The sequence below is a fragment of the Solanum lycopersicum genome, chromosome 10, assembly GCF_036512215.1.
Source record: "Solanum lycopersicum chromosome 10, SLM_r2.1".
In the NCBI taxonomy this organism is placed as follows: Eukaryota; Viridiplantae; Streptophyta; class Magnoliopsida; order Solanales; family Solanaceae; genus Solanum; species Solanum lycopersicum.
Window position 1 is genome coordinate 25124311 of NC_090809.1, and position 7466 is coordinate 25131776.

Below are 7466 nucleotides of genomic sequence, written 5' to 3' on the forward strand. Positions count from 1 at the left end.
AAATCATATTATATGTTACTCCTTTCTATTCCAACATAAGCGATACATATGGAATTAGAGAGTCAAGCAAATTTCTTGTATGACTTTTAAATATTTTCAATTGTTAATTATTGTGATTTATAGTATCTTGTTAAATTTCGGAAGTCAACTAAGCCCTCATTTGTTTTTCATTAAAATTAAGGCACCTGAGAATTACGATGCACATTCAGATGTTGATGTCTAGATAAAAAATACAGATCTATATATTAAGATGTGGTCTTTAGATCTGAACAATGAATAATTAATATTGTTTATTTTCACTATCTAAATATGCATATGAATTTAATCATTCTATCAATAAATTATAAAAATTTTATTTCTTCAAAAAAATATATATTTTATATTTGATTAAAAAATTAAATCTATGATATACAAATAAAAATTATATATTAGTATAAAATTATCATAACATGATTGTTTTGTTTTTTCTTTTAAAATCAACATAAACATCTTGGTATAAGAAAAATTATCCAACTAATCAAATAATTATAACGAAGGCTTCACATTATCAACGTTTAGCATATAATCTAGCAAGCTAATTATAAAATTTAAAGAATTAATTTTTTATATATAATCTTAATCTAATTCTCTAACTTGTGAACCTCTAGCATCATTAATAGCTATCAATTTCACAAATATACTGATAGTTGTACTGTATAACGATTCTTTCTATTCAAAACTATCTATTTTTTTTCTTTCACCCTTTAAATTCAGGTGCACTAGTTTTGTTAATCAATAACTCTAAAGAAGCACTCATCTTCTCATCAATGTCTAATTGAGATGAAAATATTTCTCTTTTCGATTGGGCAGCAGATATGACCTCAAAAAAAATTGGCACTCAACTTCATCAAGTATACTTATATGTATAGTAATATATATACATAGGAGATATTAAGACAAGGATAAGTACAAATTGGACTCCAACTATGAACTCTTGTTGCAGTAGAACCTTAAAAATATTTTGTACACAAATCTCGAAAAGGTAGGGGTAAAGTGTTCTTGATAAACATCAATACACTCAAAAAATGTTTAATATACAAAAAATATTTGTAACTATTATGAAATCTTACAAGTTCAAAGAGAAAAAATTGATGTTTGATTGAGAAAAAAAAGGAAGAACATTTGTAGCGAGAGAGAATAAAGTCAAACAAAGATAAACAAAAGTGACGACTAATATCTAATTCGTCTAGATCTTTTCAGATACATTAAGAGACTTTAAAAATAAGAATTACATTGACTTAATGAACTGAATATGAATGATTAAGATTCATACTTTCATTAAGTGCAAATAAATGAGTCATAATTCTTTTATATGTTTTTAATATTTTAAGTTTTTACTTATTGTGATTCGTAATACTTCTAACGTCATTTTAAATGTACAGTGTAATATTTTAAATTATTAATTATTGTGATTTATAACGAATTTAACGTAATTTTCAGACATATAACATAATTTTAAGAGTTGTGTGCTCATAGTCTTGTATTAGATAGTAAAAAAAAATTTAATTGCTAATTATTGTGATTTATTGTACCTTTAGAATAATTTTTAAACATATCATATCATATATTACTAAAAGCATGAACCAAAAAAAGTTAAAAGTTGAATTACTATTTTACCCCTTCTATAAATTAAATTGTTATAAAATATTTAAATATTTGATTGTATAAATTTAATTAAAATGTTAATGACTTTTAGATTTCTTAAGATTAATTTCCAATTAAATATCTAATTAATTAATATTTATCATTTATAATCTATATGTATATAATAATTATAATTTTTTTTAAAAATGGTTTCTACCTAAATTGCTATATTTTTCCTCTTCTCATAATTTTTTCCTTAACCCCTCTCATGAATAATATAAATCATGTGGATAAAGTATTATCCTTAATGATAAATAACGAAATTCAATAATTTAAAGGTTGTAAATCTGCAAAATGGAGACACACATTGATACTGTCCTCTTGACTATTATTAAAGAATGACTCTATCTTCACAAATTTAAATTCATTAACGCTTATTACGTGATAAGAACTTTAGTAGTTCTTTCTACATAGTTTGCTAATTTTAATTTTCTTTTTCATATTCTTCATTTATTTATTATTATTTGTTAATTACTTATTCACTTTTATACTCTTAATATTCATAACTATCATTTTTTCATATTCATAACCTTCAAATATTTAAACTAAAACTTTAAGATTTCTTTTGATATTCCTTCTATTCTATCTATATAAATTCAACATCTTTATCTCATGAAACTCCTACCAAGATTATTAGGCTGTCATTTTTATTCTATATATAAAGTAGATGAAGAAGCCTCTTGAATTTTGATAGGATATGGAAGGAGTCGATAAGAACTCAGAAAGTTATGTACTGATTTTTTCATGTCTACATTATATTTTTTCTTAAATCTGTTTCTTTTTATCTTTTTTTTTCTCCTTTATACTTCTTTATTTAGTTTTCTATGAATGTTATATTGCGTAAGTTTTTATTCTTATTTTGTAATTGTTACATTTTATTATTCATTAAATTTACATATATATTTCCATTAAACTTTAGTCATTCAAACATATCTACAAAAATTCACATGGAACACACGTGCGAAGCACGTCCTCAGAAACTAGTATTACTAAAAGCATGAACCAGAAAAAGTTAAAAGTTGAATTACTATTTTACCCCTTCTATTGTAACGACCTGTTTAGTCGTTTTGAGCAACAAACGTCAATTCTGGAAAAACAGGCTGAGGCGACGGACCAAACGACGATCCGTCATGGGCACGACGGACCGTCGCAGGGTCTCGTTTCAAAACACTTAGAAAATCTGAAATTGGGTACTAAAAATCGACTCTCTGAACTTTGTGACGGAATGGCAGGACGGACCGTCACAGGTGTGACGGACCGTCACAGGTGTGACGGACCGTCACAGACCCTTGGTGGAAATTTGGGTCTCTGAACTCTGCGACGACCTGCAGGAAGGACCGTCGCAGGCACGACGGCCCGTCACAGGTTGCGCAAATCCCAGGCAGAATCGGATTTCCTTACACGTTTTAAGGGACGTTTGGGACTATTCTTTCCTTAATTATAGATTTCGTGGGTTTATATTAATAACTCAAATTCTTGGGGGTTAAAAGAGGTAAACCTAAGTTAATTAGTGGGGTATTATTGCCATCTTTTATTCTTAATTATATGTTAATTTGGGGTAAAAGAAAGAGGGTTTTGAATAAGAAAAGAGAAAAGAAAAGCGAGAGATAGATTGATCGATTGAGAGAGAAAGAGTCGAACAAGGAAGAAGAATATCAAAGCTTTGGGAAAATTCTTGCTTAATTCAACTCTTCGGTGGAGGTAGGTTATGGTTTTCATGCTTTCATAAGTAAACTCTTAATAGTGATTGATATGTATTGGTAGTATTGTAAACCCTACTATATGCTTAATGGTATGTTGCATGAATATGATTATGTTATTGTGATAAAATAAGCATGATGAAAATATTGAATCCCAAATCTTGAAAAGAAACTTTAATATACATTATTAATGATGATGCCTTGGTATAGAAGAAGGCTTGATGAATTAAAGTAATGGGATTGATGATGCCTTGGTATAGAAGAAGGCTTGATGAATTAAAGTAATGGGATTGATGATGCCTTGGTATAGAGAAGGCTTGATGGTTTACAGAATGATATTAGTGGATCGGGTGTCACGAACCGGCACGTAGAATTAAGGGATCGGGTGTCACGAACTGACACGTAGAATTAGGGGATCGGGTGTCACGAACCGACACGTAGAATTAGGGGATCGGGTGTCACGAACCGACACGTAGAATTAGGGGATCGGGTGTCACGGACCGACACGTAGAATTAGGGGATCGGGTGTCACGAACCGACACGTAGAATTAGGGGATCGGGTGTCACGAACCGACACGTAGAATTAGGGGATCGGGTGTCACGAACCGACACATAGATATAGGGAATCGGAGTGTCACATACCGACACAAAAGGAATAATGAATATGAGGGATCGGAGTGTCACATACCGACACAAAAGGAATAATGAATATGAGGGATCGGAGTGTCACGTACCGACACAAGAGAATTAAAGATAATGAATCTTGAAAGATGTTAATATACTCAATCGAACGAACATGATTCCCAAATGAGTATGGTATTGGGGCTTGGGTCCTCATGTGTGAACTTGACGGTAATTGTTAATGATATAGTGCTTGTTGTGGCTACATGCTGAGTATCATAGTTGATTTTATGATATTACTCGGTATATATTGATTTCTATTTTGAGTTGGCCGATGATATCTACTCAGTACCCGTGTTTTGTACTGACCCCTGCTTTTATGTTTTCTTCTTGTTTATTTGTGGAGTGCAGCAAACGTGCCATCATCTTCAACTCAACAGTAATTCAAGCCAGTCTTACTACATCAGAAATTCAGGGTGAGCTAATGCTTCTAGCTTGGACTGGATCTTCTTCTTCAAGTCTTGATGCCTTGAACTTCCGGCATGGACTAGCTTCTTATGTATTTTTAGCTTCTTAGAAACTCTTAGAATTAGTAGTTTAAAGTAGATGTTCTTGTGATGATGACTTCCAGGTTTTGGGAATAATAGATGTTGAATATTGATAGTTATTGAATTGTTTTATTAATGAGTTTATGTCTTCCGCATTATTTTCTGTTGTTTATTACATTGAAATGTTAAGGTTTAGATTGGTTGGTTCGCTCACATAGGAGGGTAAGTGTGGGTGCCAGTCGCGGCCTGGATTTGGATCGTGACAAACTTGGTATCAAAGCATTAGGTTCGTTGGTCTCATCACACAAGAACAGGTCTAGTAGAGTCTTAAGGAACGGTAGGGGGACGCCTTTACTTCTCCTTGAGAGGCTATAAGACTTTAGGAAAATTTCACTCTTTCTTTCGTGCTACTACTTGAGTCCAATTGGTATCTAGGCGATACGAATTGGTATCTGACCATCTTCACTCTATTTCGCGGATGGTTAGAGCTAGAGCAACGACTGCGCCAACACTAACATCGGCAATACAAGAAGCGTCTGAGCCAGCCACTGGGGCTGTGGCTCGAGGAAGAGACAACGGCAAGAGGCCGTGGTAGAGGTCGTGGGAGGACGTCCTCTAGGGGAAGAGGACGAACACCTAGTCCATCTGATACTAGGGCAGTGACTCCTCCACCGACTGAGGAGGTAATAAGAGAAGGGGAGGATGGGGAAACTGAACAAGTGCAAAATGAGGAAATGCCACCCCAACCTACCCCAGAGATGATCAATCAGGTTCTCGCCTATCTCAGTGGGTTGTCTGATCAAGGTCTGGCACCTCCAGTGTTTTCTGCGCCAACACCTCCGATTTCAGAAGTACAACATGCAGCCACTAGGGCTCCTCGTATGGATGCCTCATTGGACATATGCACATTTCCACGTCTGACTACTGGGCCTATAATGACAAATGATCAGCATGAACTTTTCAGTAAGTTCTTAAAATTGAAACCTCTGGTCTTCAAGGGTGCGGAATCTGAGGATGCTTACGATTTTCTGGTTGACTGTCATGAGCTACTACACAAGATGGGTATAGTAGAACGGTTTGGTGTTGAGTTCGTGAGTTATCAGTTTCAAGGGAACGCCAAAATGTGGTGGCGGTCACATATTGAGTGTCAACCAACAGAGGCACCACCTATGACTTGGGCCTCGTTCTCTAGCTTGTTTATGGAGAAGTATATCCCCCGAACTTTGAGGGATAGGAAAAGGGATGAGTTCCTGAGCCTAGAGCAAGGTAGGATGTCGGTTAATGCTTATGAGGCTAAGTTCCGTGCACTATCCAGATATGCCACTCAACTCTATTTCAGTCCTCAAGAGCGGATTCGCCGGTTTGTGAAGGGGTTGAGGTCAGAATTGCGGATTTCGGCCTTACAGATAGCGGCAACGGCAAAATCCTTCCAAGAGGTGGTAGACTTTGTGATAGAAGTGGAAGGAGTGAAGCCATACGACTTCACCACAACATCGACATCAAAAAGGCTTCGAAAGGGAGGTGAGTTTAATGGTTCTTACACTAGAGGACAAGGTTCGGGAAGTTACTCAGTCCGACCAATTCAGTCTTCACTACAGACTGTAGTTGGGGGACCACCTCAGACCGGTCAACACTTCTCAGAGGGGCATATGATCGACTCCAAAGAATGTTATGGATGTGGGGAGATTGGACATATTAGGAGAAATTGTCCCAGACCAAGTTACAGACCCCCAATAGCTAGAGGTAGAGGGGGTCATGGTAGAGGCCGTTTTTCTGGAGGGCGTGGTGGTCGAGGTAATAGTGGTCACCAAAACGGCAGAGGTAATGGGCAAACTGGGGCCACTACATCACAACATGGTAGGGGCAACGGACAGACGAACGATAGGGCCCATTGTTACGCTTTCCCTGGGCGGTCTGAAGCGGAGGCATATGATGCTGTCATCACAGGTAATCTTCTGGTTTGTGATTGCATGGCTTCTGTATTGTTTGATCCTGGATCCACGTTTTCTTATGTATCTTCCTCATTTGCTAATGGTCTAAATTTACATTGTGAATTACTTGATATGCCTATCCGTGTCTCTACTCCGGTGGGTGAGTCTGTGGTAGTTGAAAAGGTATATAGGTCTTGTTTGGTAAACTTTGTGGGGAGAAACACTTATGTAGATTTGGTTATCTTAGAAATGGATGATTTTGACGTGATTCTGGGTATGACTTGGCTTTCTCCGCAATTTGCAATCTTGGATTGTAATGCTAAAACGGTGACGTTAGCCAAGCCTGGGACAGACCCGTTAGTGTGGGAGGGTGACTACACTTCCAATCCGGTCCGCATCGTCTCCTTTCTTCGTGCTATGAAAATGATTAGTAAAGGGTGTTTAGCTTTCTTGGCACATCTCAAGGATGACACTACCCAAGTACCTTCGATTGAGTCGGTTTCAGTAGTTCGTGAGTTTCTGGATGTGTTCCCTGCAGATCTTCCTGGTATGCCACCGGATAGGGATATTGACTTCTGTATTGATCTTGAACCCGGTACTCGCCCCATTTCTATACCCCCTTATAGAATGGCTCCCGCGGAGTTAAGGGAGTTAAAAGCCCAACATCAAGAGTTGTTGAGCAAGGGCTTCATTAGACCAAGTGCATCTCCTTGGGGTGCTCCGGTTTTGTTTGTAAAGAAGAAGGATGGGAGTTTTCGAATGTGTATAGACTACAGACAACTAAACAAGGTAACCATAAAGAACAAGTATCCTCTTCCCCGCATTGATGATTTGTTCGATCAGTTACAAGGTGCTTGTGTCTTCTCTAAGATTGACTTGAGATCCGGTTATCATCAATTGAAAATACGGGCAACGGATGTGCCAAAGACTGCTTTTCGAACGAGGTATGGGCATTACGAATTTGTAGTGATGTTCTTTGGTCT